The sequence below is a fragment of the Rana temporaria genome, chromosome 2 (genome assembly GCF_905171775.1).
Source record: "Rana temporaria chromosome 2, aRanTem1.1, whole genome shotgun sequence".
Classification (NCBI taxonomy): domain Eukaryota; kingdom Metazoa; phylum Chordata; class Amphibia; order Anura; family Ranidae; genus Rana; species Rana temporaria.
The window spans coordinates 70,879,145-70,895,767 of record NC_053490.1 but is presented as its reverse complement, the minus strand read 5'-3'; positions in this window follow the sequence as shown (position 1 = coordinate 70,895,767).

Here is a 16,623-nt window from a genome sequence, read left to right as displayed (position 1 = left end):
CTTTCCAGCGCGTCAGTCCAACATTCCGGGCCTGGCCCGATGGGGGGGGTAAAAAAGAATAAATATAAAAAAAAAAAAAAAAAAAAAAAAAAAAAAAAAAAAAAAAAAAATATATATATTTCTCTGATTTTATCTCTTGTATGCCGATCAAGTCCCCCAGTAATTTCGTAGAGGTCTGCGGAGGTAAGTGAGGTATCTCCTGGGTGACTAGAACTTGCCGGCTAACACCTAAGTGGCGGTTCCTATAGGTGCGTGTGGTATGCAAACCTATAGGGCATAGATTCTTATGCTCCTCTAGTATAGGAAATTTTTCTTTTCCTTAATCATATTCTTTTGTTTTTGGTAGACAGCCAAGCTTAATCAGAGCATTATGCATATTTAGTTAGATTAACGTAAGCCTCTGATGTTTGTCTACAGTATCTAGTGCCAAGCTCCCAACCCTGGGTGCCCTACCTGTTTTTTTTTTTTTTTTTTTAAATATATATAGTTTTTAGCAGAGGTAGGTACGGTGACACCAGGGTGTCTGATTTTTAACCGCTAAGTAACCACATTGAAGTCCACGTCTAACAGGGCTATATATATTTTTTAACAGAGGTAGATACAGTGACACCAGGGTGTCTGGTATTTAACCCCTATGTGACCGCATTAAATTCCACGTCAAACAGGGCTGAAAATTTTTTAAACCATCAGCGTTTAAACTCTTGGGGAATATATTGAGAAAAGGTATATATAAGAAAAAAAAAGGAAAAACCAAGTTTGCAAGTCACTTTTGTGACGTTTGAAGTGTAACACATAGGGTAAATAGCTAAGTTCCACTTTCTCACCCTGTCTCCGCTGCTTGGGCTAGGTCCAGATCCACATGCTGCCTTCACAGGGTCATATACCAAAGACAAAAGGGTTAATATTACCTTATTCGCTGGTCTTCTTTGCAAAGGAAACTTTTGTTTTTACCCTTTCCTTTGTTCCTCCTGGAGCCTGGGTTCCCAGGGATCTGATCCGAGCAGGAGGGGGGGGGGGGGCGGGCGGCCAACCAACGTCCCCCAGCTTGAAGCTAGAAGCCTCTCAGCTGTTCCCTCCTGGTGAGCTTCCCCTGCTGCCGGGGGGGGGGGACGGTGGGGGGGCGGAGGACGAGAGAAGATTTCCGGAGAGCGGAGGAGGTCAGCGTGGGCTGCTGGGTGAACGGACTATCCGCTCGGTGATCGCCTTCCCTGCGAGGCATCCGCCATCGCTGGAACAACGCCGGGTCGAGGTCCCTCCATCCCTCGCAGCCTCAGACCCGTGGCGCTTGCAGCTCCTCCCTCCGGCGTGCGTGCGTCACGTGCACCACGCCATCCCCCCTGAACCCTATATATAGCTATTTTCTTAGCCGGCTTCCCAGTAGTGAATCCCACGGGAATGGGCGTTCCTATGCAGCAGTTAGTGATTGACGTGATGACAAAAACTCCCCCACCCGTCACATAAGGAGCATCACAAGTTGCCGAAAAAAGTCGAACGTCGGTGCGCAGGCGCCGTATAGCGCCGACATGATGTTCGGCTTCTTTCGGCAACTCGTGACGCTCCTTATGCGATGAGGGCAGGACCGGATTTACTCCCTGTGCTGCCCCAAGGCCGGGTCCTTTAATGCCGCCCCCCCCCACACACACACACACAGGGGCCAAGTGATACAGTCGGCGGCTATAGCCGCCGACTGTATCATGGGAGCGCGCCCGCAAGAACTAACCCATATGGGAGAGAGCTCGCATCCATATTTAGCACTATAACATTTAACTGTCTGCTTGTTTTTGCTTGGGCCTGGCACAGTGGCACCAGCACATGCACAACATGATGATCAATCATGGTCATCAATCATACCTGCTAGTGTGTATTCCCTGCTGGCTGCTTTTTCTTTTTCTGGTGGTGGTGGTGACGTCACAGTCTCAGACTCCCGCTCCTGGCCTGGGGGAGATGTGGGCCGCTCACAGAGGGTCTCTTCTCCTTACATGTCACTGTCCCCAGCGGAGTGCTTCCTTACATCTCAGGTGTCACTGTCCCCAGCGGAGTGTTTCCTTACATCTCAGGTGTCACTGTCCCCAGCGGAGTGTTTCCTTACATCTCAGGTGTCACTGTCCCCAGCGGAGTGCTTCCTTACATCTCAGGTGTCCATGTCCCCAGCGGAGTGCTTCCTTACATCTCAGGTGTCCCTGTCCCCAGCGAAGTGCTTCCTTACATCTCAGGTGTCACTGTCCCCAGCGGAGTGTTTCCTTACATCTCAGGTGTCACTGTCCCCAGCGGAGTGTTTCCTTACATCTCAGGTGTCACTGTCCCCAGCGGAGTGCTTCCTTACATCTCAGGTGTCCATGTCCCCAGCGGAGTGCTTCCTTACATCTCAGGTGTCACTGTCCCCAGCGAAGTGCTTCCTTACATCTCAGGTGTCACTGTCCCCAGCGGAGTGTTTCCTTACATCTCAGGTGTCACTGTCCCCAGCGGAGTGTTTCCTTACATCTCAGGTGTCACTGTCCCCAGCGGAGTGCTTCCTTACATCTCAGGTGTCCATGTCCCCAGCGGAGTGTTTCCTTACATCTCAGGTGTCCCTGTCCCCAGCGGAGTGTTTCCTAACATCTCAGGTGTCACTGTCCCCAGCGGAGTGTTTCCTTACATCTCAGGTGTCACTGTCCCCAGCGGAGTGTTTCCTTACATCTCAGGTGTCCCTGTCCCCAGCGGAGTGTTTCCTTTCATCTCAGGTGTCACTGTCACCAGCGGAGTGTTTCCTTACATCTCAGGTGTCCCTGTCCCCAGCGGAGTGTTTCCTAACATCTCAGGTGTCACTGTCCCCAGCGGAGTGCTTCCTTACATCTCAGGTGTCACTGTCCCCAGCGGAGTGTTTCCTTACATCTCAGGTGTCCATGTCCCCAGCGGAGTGCTTCCTTACATCTCAGGTGTCACTGTCCCCAGCGGAGTGCTTCCTTACATCTCAGGTGTCCATGTCCCCAGCGGAGTGCTTCCTTACATCTCAGGTGTCCCTGTCCCCAGCGGAGTGCTTCCTTACATCTCAGGTGTCACTGTCCCCAGCGGAGTGCTTCCTTACATCTCAGGTGTCCATGTCCCCAGCGGAGTGCTTCCTTACATCTCAGGTGTCCCTGTCCCCAGCGGAGTGCTTCCTTACATCTCAGGTGTCACTGTCCCCAGCGGAGTGTTTCCTTACATCTCAGGTGTCACTGTCCCCAGCGGAGTGCTTCCTTACATCTCAGGTGTCCATGTCCCCAGCGGAGTGCTTCCTTACATCTCAGGTGTCCATGTCCCCAGCGGAGTGCTTCCTTACATCTCAGGTGTCACTGTCCCCAGCGGAGTGCTTCCTTACATCTCAGGTGTCCATGTCCCCAGCGGAGTGCTTCCTTACATCTCAGGTGTCCCTGTCCCCAGCGGAGTGCTTCCTTACATCTCAGGTGTCACTGTCCCCAGCGGAGTGTTTCCTTACATCTCAGGTGTCACTGTCCCCAGCGGAGTGCTTCCTTACATCTCAGGTGTCCATGTCCCCAGCGGAGTGCTTCCTTACATCTCAGGTGTCACTGTCCCCAGCGGAGTGTTTCCTTACATCTCAGGTGTCACTGTCCCCAGCGGAGTGTTTCCTTTCATCTCAGGTGTCACTGTCCCCAGCGGAGTGTTTCCTTACATCTCAGGTGTCACTGTCCCCAGCGGAGTGTTTCCTTACATCTCAGGTGTCACTATCCCCAGCGGAGTGTTTCCTTACATCTCAGGTGTCACTGTCCCCAGCGGAGTGCTTCCTTACATCTCAGGTGTCCCTGTCCCCAGCGGAGTGTTTCCTTACATCTCAGGTGTCACTGTCCCCAGCCAGCGAAGTGCTGCCTTACATCTCAGGTGTCACTGTCCCCAGCCAGCGGAGTGCTGCCTTACATCTCAGGTGTCACTGTCCCCAGCCAGCGGAGTGCTGCCTAACATCTCAGGTATCACTGTCCCAAGCCAGCGGAGTGTTTCCTTACATCTCAGGTGTCGCCCCCACTGTTTACTAAGAACTCAGGGCTCTGTACACAGAGCAGTGATGTACAGTTGCTGTTTTTTTCTCTCTGCAAAGTAATCAGCCACATTGATTAAGTGGTTGTTAACCCACTTTCAGTCATTTGCGTCTCACCTAGTGACAGTGCCACCCCATACCCCTCCTGTTGCAGGAATAACCAATATATTTGTACACTATCTGTTCTAAATGCTAATACAGTGCCCCCCTTTCTCTAAAGTTCATTAATAATATACCTCCTTCACCGTATCTCACGGCGGCTCCCGTCGCTCTTGTAACAGGCTATGTCTCCTCTCTGCACATCTTGCAGAAGCAGTGGGCAGGGCCGAGATTTCCCCGCTGACATGTCAGCGGGACACGAGGAGGAGATGAGAGAGGATACGCAGCCTGTCACGTGATCGCCAGGGAGCCGCCATAAGATACGGTGAAGGAGGAATTTTTTTAATGAAACACAGAGACGGGGGGCACTGTATTCGATTACAGAACGGATAGTGTACAAATATATTGGTTATTCCTGCAGCAGGAGGGGATGGGGCAGCACTGTCACTAGGTGACACGCAAAGAGGGGAGGGGGGAGGGAGGACAGAGAAGACAGATGCAAAAGAGGCGCCGCCCCTTCACCCACTGCCGCCCCGAGGCCTGGCCTTGGTGGCCTTGTGGGAAATCCGGCCTTGGATGAGGGGGTAGTTTTTGTCATCAAGTCAATCACTAACTGCTGAATTGGAACGCCCACTCCCACGGGATTCACTACCCGGAAGCTGGCTAAGAAAATAGCTATACGAGGTATGTACAGCAAAAAAAAATCAAAAAAAATCAGCATACTGTCAATGTCGAGACTGAGCTCAATGTAATGTTAGAAATTTTTTTTAGGGGGAACCCCCGCTTTAAGTAATTTTTACTTTCAGTAATGTGATATGTTGGGCTTATTAAAATAGAGTAGCATAATGTAAAATAAACAAAGAATGCAATGTTGATGCTCAGGCATTCTGATGCAGGTGTTATGTTATTAGACAGCATGTGGTCGGTAAACTGAATAGCTATAATTAATTGTTATTAGGAAATATAATGTTTGCAGCATATCAGTGAGTATGACTTAAAGAATGTGGGGCATACATTAGCTGTGAGTCATATTATGTGCCAACCCTGCACCGTATGTAATATTCCCCCATCACTTAACACATCAAGCAGTGTTTTCAGGCATTTAAATTAATGTATAAAGTGTTTGCTAGCAGGGTAAATGGTGTAAATGGTAAGCTCCATGACCATCATGCTGTGAGAGCTTTAGTAAATGCAGCTTCCCTCCCTTTCATTTAGTACCTATCAGACTAATCCTTTTCAGCGACAAGTGCTTTTATTCCCCAGGTGCCATAAAGGTAATTGTTTCCAAAGGGCTTTAATGTAGCAGAAAGGAGTGAATTCTGAGCGCTCCCCTTCAAGTATATTCACCAATTTCTGTATAGAAATATCTCTGCACAGGAGCCTGTACTGTTTAGATCTACAAATGTATTTACCTGATCTGATGCAGGATAAACAGCGGCTTCTCAGTAATGTATAGAATCCACATGCTTAGGTGGAATATGTGACATAAAGGCCACTTGGCCAAAAAGTAAGGTCCCTCTAAAATGAAAATTTTGATTTTAGCATCGCAACTTCTTTGGGATGAAAAGAAAAGGGCGCATTTATAGCCAAATGTAAGAGTGAAATATACCTGGTTGATCATGCTTTCAGCTGTCCCTTCCATTTTCTCTCTGTCCCCATTGCAGACTGAGATTGTGTTGACCAGCTGGTGTCTTCTACTGAGCATGCTCAGGTCTAAGCTCTTCATTTCCTCCTTTTTCTTTATCTGTGCAGCCCATAAAACTCTGGATTCTCATACTGCGTACACACGTTTGGAAATTCCGCCAAGAAAACCGTGTTTTTTTTTTCCCCGACGGAATGTTGGCTCAAACTTGTGTTGCATACACACAGTCGCACAAATGTGGTTGGAAATTCTGACTGCCAAGAACCCGGTGACGTACAACACTATGACGAGCCGAAAAAAATGAAGTTCAATGATTCCGAGCATGCGTAGGATTTTTGCACGTCGGAATTGCATACAGACAATCGGAATTTCTCCCGTCTGAAAATTTGAGAACGAGCTCTCAAATTTTTGCTGTTGGAAATTTCCACAGAAAATGTCCGATGGGGCCTACACACGGTTGGAATTTCCGACCAAAAGCTAAAATTTAACTTTTCTTGTCAGAAATTCAAATCGTGTGTACGCGGCATTACTTGTGGATGTATACACAGTGGTAAATAACACTCCCCTCCCTCCCTTTATACTCCTCAATGTCCTCCTAATGCTAAACACAATGGGGGCGGGATATAGTATGCAGATTGATTACATTCACTAAAAAACACACAAAAAAGCTTAGTTTTAATATAAATTAGTATTAAATGTATCAAATGTATTTACCTTGGATGCAAATGCAAAGTGAAAGTTAGTTTGAATAATTTTGACTCCGCCTACAACATATTAAAGTGGAGGTCCACCCTAAAAAAAAATAGCCAGAAGGCTAAAAAACAAACATATATATATATTGTAACGGTCACCACCGTTTACAACCTTCCATCAACCCACGACAGCTTATCGACACTCCACAATCAGGCAAACGAACACGACCCATAAGAATTCCCCCCAGACACGAGACACACAGCTCTGTTCTGGTTTCAAATGCAAGACAACTTTAATGGTTAGCTCTCAAGTTTATATACAGTTCAAGCATGAAAGGAACCATTAAACTCTCCCCCCACACATCACACCCTGGGGGGCTTCAATACACCTTCAGATGGCTAATTACAAACATTCCAGACATCTCGGCGCCGGGCTATAATTATCACTGCACCTGAGAAGTCACATTCCTTCATTAACAGAATTCAAACAAAACACCATCACACAATAAATCCCTCTCAATCCACATCTTTAGACAGACATTCTGTCTCCGCAAACAGCTTGACAAGTTCCATTCCACACACAAAACAGTATTTAGCATACATAATTAGAGATCCTGGACCAGACTCAATTAGCATGTCAACAGTCTACACAGAGAGATGAGTCATAGAATAAACCAACACTTTGCAATATGAGCTATCAGTAATGTCCCCTGTCCTGTAATTTAGGATATCATTTCTCAGTCACCCTATGGCCCTATCGGACATAAGGTGACCCTAGACATAAGACTCCTTGGTGACGCCGGTACAGGAGTACCCTTCATCCTTCCAAAGTCTCTGTTTGTCCCGGGTCATTCCGTTACATACATATATATATATATATATATATATATATATATATATATATATATATATATACTTACCAGGCTGTTACTAGGCAGATCGTCCTAATCTGCCTCTTCCTCGTCCGCGGTGAGGTTCTATGTTCTCCTTCTCGCGTTGCCTTCTGGGAAATGGAGGCGCGCTGCCTTCTGGGACACACAGAACGGTGTGCCCATTCACAAAAAGCCGCGCGACTCACGTATGCGCAATAGGAAACAGGCAGTGAAGCCGCAAGTGAAGGTGGATCGTCCTCGGGCGGCCGACATCGTGGGCAACCTGGACAGGTAAGTGTGCTTAAAAGTCAGCAGCTACAGTGTTTGTAGCTGCTGACTTCTAATTTTTTTTTTTTTATCGCCGGACCTCCGCTTTAATGCACAAAAATACACATTAGGATGTTCAATTGAGAATTATAGGGAGCTATAAAACAATTTATATATATATATATATATATATATATATATATATATATATTTATATTTATAATTTAATCTGAATTGCTCTCCTGAAACTTGTTTTTTTAGTTACGTGACTGGAACAGCACCAGTCAGGACTGTGCTATACTGTAGTAATAGAAATCTCTCCCAAGGATATTTCCCTACAGATGTCAAAGAAAAGGTGAAGATTGTGTTACAACACAATAGAGCTGCAGAAATTAGGTACTTGGAGAATTTAAAAAAGACAAAATACAGAGGCATGAAATATATGATTTATGTGAATGAAATATGTCAATTAACACTTCTCTGTTTAGTATCACTTTAAAGCCTGGTACACACAATGAGATTATCATGCTAGTCTCCATATCGAAAATGAAGAGGTTACTAAAGTACGAAAATTCTTTTACAACAGAATAAAAGTGATGTATTGTATTGTATTTTCGGACAAAAACTATGCTGATTAAATGAAAATCATGCGATCTGGTATCATACGAGAAACATTTTCGTGTTTTTCCCTTCGGATAATTTCAGACGAAAGCTCTGTACTAACACTCAGATTATCGTACGATCGCTTTGAAAACTGTATAAATGTGTATGGGGCTTAAGTCAGCCAGCTTTTCCAGACAGTCTGTGATTATACCATAACGTGGGATAGTCTCTGGAGCAATAAATCAGGAGAGGCTATGCAGTTACTAATTAATAACATGAATGAGATCTTTCAAGTACAATTCAATAGAGATTGAAAAGCATAGATATGAATGTTCTAACTGAATATTTTCCTATATTTATAAAATGGGATGAATGCATTTAGAGCAAACTAAAGAAATTTGAAAACTAGGCAAACTGAAAAGAGTTTTCTAAAAAAATTTAAACGCCTATCATTTTAAAAGTCATTTTGTTTTTTTCATTGTACAGAATCCCTCATCTGACCCACAAACTATATATTCTCAGAAGAATCACAGTAAAGCCACAAAATCAAATCATTTTGTGCTCAAGAGATCCAATCATTATTCAGATGCTCATAGTTTTTGAAAAAGAGTCCAGTACATTCTTCAACAAATCAGTCCCATAGTAAGCCTACTATTTAGGAATCCTTTGACTTCATTAAATACCGATAGGAATCCTACTTTAACCACTCATACTAGCAATAACTCACTAGAGTCCTTCTTTTCTATTTCTTCTTCAGCTCCCACAGATTATATCTACAGCCAAGTTATATCCACGTTTATCTTGTGCAAAATTAGAGAAAATTACTTAATTATCTTCCCAGCTGAATCAGTAAAAGACGACCCATAAACATAGAAAACAAGTATGCAAAAGGTGAAGATTGCGTAGACACACAAAAATAAAATGAAATAAAAAATAATCATTTTCTATTTACTCTATTTAAGCTAGTGCATTTGAAAAAAAAATGTCTGTTGCAATTGTCTTGCAATGAATGGACCTCTCATCCTTGTGGAAGGAGCTGATAAGATAATCTTCACTTAAAAAATGATGTGCATGTAGCAGTGTCCCCGATCCCTAAACGTCTAATGGTGACCTCCAAAGTCAGGGAGAGCTGAAGTGTGGATAAAGGGGAGGTTACTGCTTGGGACAGTGACAAGGCGGACTTTTAAGGCAAAAACAGGAACATAGGGTTTAGAAAAATATAAACTTTTAATTACAAAAATACAATAAAATACATCAAGAAAATACAAAGTACATTTTGTTATGAAATGCATTAGCACAGATGTTAAACCCCCCTTCAACATCCAGGTCAGTTCAGTTCAAGGTGACACCATTGATAGACTGATTTTTTCTTCAAACCATGCCTGTAAAGGACTGTAAATTATCACATTTCATGCTGCCCTCACTGCTGAACCTGAGAAATCATCATGTGAATATCATAGGTAAACCCTGGGATTGTCAATCTCTTGGGTCCCTTGCAACTCTCACTGGTTCCTCTCACTGACCTCCACACATTAAGGCTGGGTTCACACTACTACACTACTTTCATCCTACTTTGCTCTGCTACATTGGTCCTACATTTATCCTACATTGGTCCTACATCCATCCTACGTTCATGAACAGGATACTACTTTGGTCCGACTTCAATGATATTCAATGGGCCTGAAGTAGGATCAATGTAGGACCAAAAGTAGTACAGGGAGCATTTTCAAAGTCGGACCGACTTGTGTAGGACGCTACAAGACGCTCTCATAGGGAAACATTGAACACAGAGCAAAGTAGGATGAAAGTAGTGTAGTAGTGTGAACCCAGCCTCAATAATATAGAGCAATCAAAGCTCTAAAAATGAACCTGTAGCCAGGCTGTGGACAATCAAGTACTTATATATTCCTAACAAGCAGTTAATGCACTTTAAAAAAAACTCACTGACCTCTGTAGCTGCAGGCACTGTAGAGCAATTCACCCAAAGTTCATAGCAAAGGCATTTGGGTCAGGTTGTAGTCTGATTAAGGGTCGATTCACACCAGAATCGAACAAGAACATGTGCTGCATTCCCATGCGATTCCAAGTCGTTCCTGAGCAGTGTGATTGTATAGCCTATTTTTTTGAATGGGTTGCAAATAGCACCAAAACACTGAGAAAGTAGTATTTACCCTACTTTTAAAAATGTGCCACACCAAAATGCATGGCACTGTGTTTGGGGTGCTAATAAAATTACAGCAGATTGCAAGGGCAGCACGTTCGAGCTTGGTGTGGGAAACGTGCATAGAATATGTCTTTCTTGCACCGCATTCTGGTGTGAACCAGCCCTTACTGTGTTCTCTGTCCCAGCAGTTACTTGGCAGAATTTCAGGCTTCTAATGTAAACACAGAACAAATGTTGTATTTGCATTGGAAGGCTAGAAAGCTGCCAAGTCACTGGGAAAACTCAAATTACAACCCCATCTGAGTGCCTTGATATAAACTTTGAGGATGGATTGCTTCACAGTGCCTGAAGCTTCAAAACTCAGTGAGTGCTTGTTTTAAAGATCATTTACTGCTTGAAAGCTGAACTCTAAGCAAAAAACATTTACAATGTAGTGGGGCTATGTCTGCACTGCACGGGTTAACTGCTAATTGTTTCTAGGGGAGAGCAGAGCGGAGAGATACTTACCTAATCTTTAGATCTGGCGCTTCCACAGTCTTATATAATGACTGTTTTTTATGTCATCACGCCCAACGTCTCCATAGACCAGGAACAATACACTGCTGGACCATGAGGGAGTGCTGTTTTCACCATAAGGAAAATTACATTCCCCTCTCATTGAAGCCATGGGTGGTAACCGGAGGGAAGTAAAATATACTATCTAACTTCCCCCCACAAGTTTTTTTTTTTTTTTTTTTAAGTTGATGCTGCTTTTCAGCAAGGGTGAGGGGTGCAGTTAAAAAGTGGAGCTTTAAAGCAAGGTCTGCTTTAAAGTGGTACTAAAGGCTAAAGCCCTATACACACAATCGGTTTGTCTGATGAAAACAGACCGATGGACCATTTTCATCGGATAAACCGATCGTGTGTGGGCCTCATCGGTTTGTTTTCCATCGGTGAAAGAAAATAGAACATGTTTTAAAATTTTCCGATAGATAAAAAACGATAGAAAAAATTATCGTCTGTGTGGAAGTCCATCGGTCAAAAATCCACGCATGCTCAGAATTAAGTCAACGCATGCTCCGAATGCATTGAACTTCATTTTTCCCAGCACGTCGTTGTGTTTTACATCACCGCATTGGACACGGTCGGATTTTTGACTGATGGTGTGTAGGCAAGACTGTTGAAAGTCAGTTTCATTGGATATCTGACGAAAAAAATCCATCGGATTAGATTCCATCAGATATCCGATCGTATGTACAGGGCTTAAAGTTTTTTTTACCTTTGGGTGCAGATCCCTCCACTGCCCCCCCCCCCCATACTCATACTCACCTGAGCCCGATCCAGCGATGTGCATGAGAGCAAAAGCTTTCTCAGGTCTCTGCTGAGACACATCATTGGCTGAGACACAGTAGTGGGAGTGAGCATGCACGAGTGCCCTCAGACCATGCAGCTTACTATAGGGCCATTCAGCAGGGGGAGGGGCCAGGAGCGCCGTCGGGGGACCCAAGAAGAGAATGATCAGGCTGCTCTGTGCAAAGCCATTGTGCAGAGGAGGCAAGTATAACATGGTTTGGTATTTAAAAAAATAAAAAAGCTTTACAAACACTTTAAGTGCTTCTGCTGTGAACTTTGAATGTTAATAACTCCACAGCGCCTGCAGCTACAAAGGTCAGTGAGGGCTTGTTTGCTCATTTACTGTCTGTTATGTACTGTTCTGAAAATACGTAAATATTTAATTTGAACACAGAATAATATATCAAAATCTGTACTCATTGAGGTAACCCAGTGTTTCTCAATTCCAGTCCTCAGGCCCCCCCAACAGGTCAGGTTTTCAGGCTTTCCATTATTTTGCACAGGTGATTTGATCAGTTTCACTGCCTTTAGTAATCACCACAGCCTTTTCATCTGAGGGAAATCCTGAAAACCTGACCTGTTGGGGGGGCCTGAGGACTGGAATTGAGAAACACTGAGGTAACCCAATATTTTGCCTTCGTTAGCTTGTCATCACTAACAATAAGTGAAAATATATATTTTTTTCTTTTGCTTTTCCAGTTTGAATAGAAGAATTATTCACTAGTTTGAAAAAGAACTTGTCTATCAAGTTTAACATAAAAAAACCTGCACAGGAAAACTGTGTTAGAGAGATATGCAAAATACAAGCACACCGGTGCTGCAAATGCAGCGCATAATCACTGCACCCATAACGTTAACTGAATGTAAACAAAGAAAAAAGTTAAATTAGCAAATGTATAACTAGGAATGCATATTTATACCTAATTTGTTAAACTGCCTTTTGTGCACTGTAAGTGACTGCAATGAGTAATACGCCGAGGAGGCAACAGATGTCACTTTTCATTTCACCAACGCTGTAATAATAAGGGAACATTTCAGACTTCTGCCAGCTTCAAGTAACCACAGCTACTTATTGCAGGATTGTAAAACTTTCTTTAGCAAAATAATTATAAAGAACAGCAGAATTAGATTTTCTACCCATCCGTTCCACTGTGAAAAGTGACTGTGGGTTTTTTGGAAGACAATTTGGATAATAATATGTGACATGTGGAGTTATAATTATTTTTGGAAACAGACAAAATGACAAACGCTGGACATTTTCCTTGCAATACTGTTTATTTATTATTGTATTTAATATTTGTGAAGGAAACGGTCTTCTGGACATTTTCAATAGATAAACCATATAATTACATAAAAGACAGTCTACCAGACAATGTAATTGTTACTAACAAAGTCATTTTTAATATAATTGAGTAAGTTAATAAAGAAACTTGCTGCAAGTTTTGGTGCAGTGTGGGTAATGGTATACTGGAAAATACCACATATCCTAAATGTGACAATATATAAACCTGGCACTAAATCTTTTTCTCCTTGAAAATATTTTTAACCAGAATAGCCAATTTAATTAGGAATAACTTATGATCCTGAGTCATCAAGCTGTAATAATTACTAATGAGGCACTGGGGTGTCGGAAGGAGAGGTTGTTCAATTGGCAAAGTGAATTTTGGCAAATAAGGGGTTATTTTATTTACTCTGAATTCCAGTGGTGAAGTTTTAGGATGGGGGGGGGGGTGCCAGACCCCCCCCTTCCTTTTTGGCCCATCCCGCTTCTTATAAGCCCTGCCTCTTATAGAATCCACCCACTCCATTCCCTGTATTCCACTTCCTTCCACTCATAGTGTGAGGGGTATACAGCCCAGTGTCACAGGTCAGGCTATATAGCTCAGCCTCACATATCAGGTTATATAGCTCAGCCTCACAGACCAGGGTATATAGCTCAGCCTCACAGACCAGGGTATATAGCTCAGCCTCACAGACCAGGGTATATAGCTCAGCCTCACAGATCAGGGTATATAGCTCAGCATTACAGAGCAGGGTATATAGCTCAGCATTACAGAGCAGGGTATATAGCTCAGCAATACAGAGCAGGGTATATAGCTCAGCATTACAGATCAGGGTATATACATCAGCATAATTGATCAGGGTATTTAGCTCAGCCTCACAGATCAGGGTATATAACTCAGGCTTGCATGTCAGGGTATATAGCTCAGCCTCACAGATCCGGGTATATAGCTCAGCCTCACAGATCAGGGTATAAAGCTCAGCATCACAGATCAGGGTATATAGCTCAGCATTACACATCAGGGTATATAGCTCAGCATTACACATCAGGGTATATAGCTCAGCATATGTAGTATGTGGGAATTGGGGGAAAGTAAGGCATCAGATATATATTCTTGTGAAAACAAAATTTCCTTTTATTTCTCTGGAAAACAAACACAAATTGCTTTTTATTTCAGCAAATAGGTAAACCAATAAGCTTATCTTCAGCACACAGTGCAAAGTAGGAAGAAAGCTCCAACAGAAAAGTACATGTCAAGGTATTTCCCAGTTTATTCTGACTAAACACATTCCTTTTGTCTCTTAGCAGCAACAGGAAGCCTTCCTTTTTTCTTACCCCATCATTTCCACAAACTCTCTGAGCTCACACCTATGGGCAGGCTCTGTACTTGAGAGAAATGCAGGATGTCTGCATCTAAGATCTCATATTCTATGGGCTATTTTTAGGAGTACAGTAGGATAAAGGGAGCTGTTAGAATACATTTTTGTGCAATAGCATAGTTAACCAGACAAGAATTGTTGTATTGTACTCATACTATATTCATCATTCAACTGATACTCAAAAGTGGAAACAGTCAACAATAATAATCCACTAACCACACTTACTGTACATATAGAGTACCATGAGATCTGCAGTCTTAATTCCCCTCTTACAGCAAATCATGCACTACCTAACTTTGTCAATTGCCGATGGTTGGTCATCTGTATTTAAACAATGATTTCCTCAGGGTACTTGGCATGTGTCGCTACAAGTTCTCTTAGGAAGCTACTTGTCAGCACAGGTCCACAATTTGTACTTGTCTGCATTTAGTGTCTATCAGGGCCGCTTCAGGGGGGGTACAGGCAGTACACCTGTAAGGGGCCTGCAGGTCCCCAGGGGCCCTTTTAGAGGTCCGGAGGTCCCCAGGGGACCGCTGGCCCCCATGGCCCCCGGACGGCAACCCCCCCTTTTTAAAAAAAAAAAATATATATATATTTGTATATATTTTTATTTTATTTTTTATTAAAGGGACACTTTTTTTAGGGGTCCGGAGGTCCCCAGGGGCCCGGAGATCCCCAGGGCCCCGGATGACAACCCCCCTTTTTTTATAAAAAAAAAATCCTTTTTTTTATATATTTTTTTATTTCTTTTATTTTTTATTTATATAAATAGTATAAATAATATTAAAGGGCCCAGATGTCCATGGCAACCCTTCTTTTTTTATAAACAAATATTTTTTTTATATTATTTTATTTCTTTTTTTTTCTTTTTATATATATATATATATATATATATATATATATATATATATATATATTTTTTTTTTTTTTTTTTTTTTTTAATTAACAGGATCAGAGGTCCCCAGGGCCCCATTTGGCAAACCCCCTTTTTTAATTGTTTTTATAAATGTTTATTTTTAAATTTTTGTTTATATATATATATTTTTTATTAAAGGGCCCAGAGGTCCCCAGGGCCCTAGATGGCACCCCCCTCTTTTTTTTTTATAAATGTCTATTTTTTTTATATATATATATATTTTTTTTTTTATTAAAGGGCCCAGAGGTTTATTTTTTTTATTAAAGGGCCCAGAGGTCCCGGATGGAAACCCTCTTTTTTTGTAATTTATATATATTTTTTTTTATTAAAGGGCCCAGAGGTCCCCAGGGCCCTTTTCTAAAAAGGGGGGTTGCCCTTTAAAAAAATATATATATATTTTATATTTTTTTTTTTTTTTTTTTTTTTTTTATTAAAGGGCCCAGAGGTCCCCAGGGCCCCGGATGGCTACGCCCCCTTTTTTTATATATATTTTTCTTTATTTCTTCTTTTTTTTGTAAAGCTCTCCCCCCGCTTTTCAGCTCCAGGGGGCCCATGCCTGAAGCTGTGTAAGGGGCCCAATGATTCCTGATGGCGGCCCTGGTGTCTATCAATGTGTGAACCCGCACTGACAAATGTCATGTTCTGCTGTATCCACTGTTCTTCACTTGAACCAGGAGCATACTACAGGAGTGAAAACCATGGTTATTTGCAGGTATGCAAAGTTTTCCCTTGGTACAGCACAGTGGCTGCTGGTGGGCACAGATGCATCCCCCCTCAAACTAGGGGCGGCCGGGTGCTCGAGGCACTGACAACTGCTAGCTAGAGGTCTAGTTTTTTGCCGGGGGAGTGCAGGATCAGGTAAGTAAAAGTCCCTTTACTGTCCCCAAAAATAAATAAGCAGTTAACCCTTATAGTGGGATTTAAATGTCCAAGCTTCCCAGAGTTAGGCTTTAACTACTTCAATGCTGAGCACTTTTACTCCCTTCCTGCCCAGGCAAATTTTCAGCTTTCAACGCTGTCACACTTTGAATGACAATTGCGTGGTCATGTAACACTGTACCCAAACTAAATTGTTATCCTTTTGTTTACACAAATAGAGCTATCATTTGGTGGTATTTAACTATTTCCCTGCTTCTCTGGGGCGCCGTGTTTTTAAGGCCGCCCTTTTCCGCGTTCACCGCGCGCTCCCGAGCGCGCAGCGGGGAACTTCTGTGCTGGCCGTGTCCAAGCACAGATCGCCGTGAACGGCCAATCAGAGTGGCCGTTTGCTAGACGATCTGTGCGGCCAATGAGAGATGATCTCATATGTAAACATATGAGATCATTTCTCATTGCCGGCTCTCAGACTGACAGCGTCCTGTCAGGG